Source organism: Amblyomma mixtum, chromosome 8 (assembly GCF_055824585.1).
Source record: "Amblyomma mixtum isolate Tamu chromosome 8, ASM5582458v1, whole genome shotgun sequence".
Lineage (NCBI taxonomy): Eukaryota > Metazoa > Arthropoda > Arachnida > Ixodida > Ixodidae > Amblyomma > Amblyomma mixtum.
The window spans coordinates 45236074-45237543 of record NC_143019.1 but is presented as its reverse complement, the minus strand read 5'-3'; positions in this window follow the sequence as shown (position 1 = coordinate 45237543).

Below are 1470 nucleotides of genomic sequence, written 5' to 3'. Positions count from 1 at the left end.
CAGCGTCTGCAAAAATGCATAGACCGCAACGGCTATTACATGGAAAAGTAGAAGAATGGTCTGCCTTTTAAGTGATTTGTAAATTGCTTAAAATAAACATTTATTTCAATTTATAAAAGAACTGGAGACGTTAATTTTGGGATGACCCTCGTATAATCTGCAGGTTTTGTAAACGGCAGCAAACGATGCGACTCCTGGCAATTCGAGTACCTCGTTGAAGTTCTTTCCTCAACCCAGAGCACCGGCCCAGAGCTTCAGCTTGTATGATGACTCACCACGATTTTGATGTTTTCACCTGTGCTAGAAATGTATATGTTGGCACACTTTTTCGGCCGTAATGCAGTTAATAACATAGATCACTCTCGATCCCCTCCCTCGTCTTGAGTTCATTTGGAGCGAAATAGTGTGTGGTGGCATATGTTTTGTCAAAGACCACGTTAAGAAATGCTTCAAACCTGACCTGCTTTCAAAAGAACTGAACCGCATCGTCCTCTCGAAGCGAGCAGGATGAGAGTACCGCATTCCTCGCATTGGATTCATAAACGTAGTTTTAACATAGTATTAACTTAGTGCTAACGCATGAAGGTAGCAGGACGTAGTGTTTAAAGAGGGCGGCGTACGCGATTCACACCACTACAAACTGTCGCAATCGGAGCCCATTGCTTGACTGCAAACGATGTAGCTGCTCATTAAGCCTGACAAATTTTTTTTTTTCGAAACTGACAGGCTCTAACAGAAGCGGCGGACTTGTGGTACAGCATCCGCCTCCAGTTCGGGAGATTTTGTGGCTGACTGCGGTGTGTCCGGGTACTCATCGGTTTCCCAACGGGCACGTAGACTCACCTGCCTTCTGCTCGTCTTTTTTTTGTTATATGCTGGCAGAAATTGGGTTTAATTGAGAACCAATTGCCTACTCAAAAACATAGAACACGATCTTGGGAGGTGGCAGTAAAAAAGCTCTGAAAATATCAACGCAAACCACTGGAAAAGCTCATGTCTTAGTGTTAATAACCGCACCAAAAAAAAAAAAAACGATATTATACCTATCTGGTTTGCTTTCTGATTGTAACTTCACTTTTTAGTGCAATTGTTGTTTGCACTTCATATCGTTGTATTTTTAAATATCGCTAACAAGTTTGTATTGATATGCAATGCTGCTTCATATTGCTATTTGTTCAGTTTTGCGTTTGTGCATAGAGGTCCCGCTACAGTGTCAAACTTTGAGACCTTTTTTTTTTGTAACCTTCTGTATAAACATAGCATTTGTAATTACTTCTGAATAAACTTTTAAACTTTCAGACCATGAGAAGATAAAGAAAGAACAAGACGAATCTGCGCCTCTTTTCCTCATCTTCTCGTACCTCCCTCTTTTTTACCAAACCTTCAATACGTCCCGTCGAGTCACATATTCACATTACGAGCCTTGCCGGTCGCGGACTCTTTCGCGAGAAAAACATAAAAACATACGTT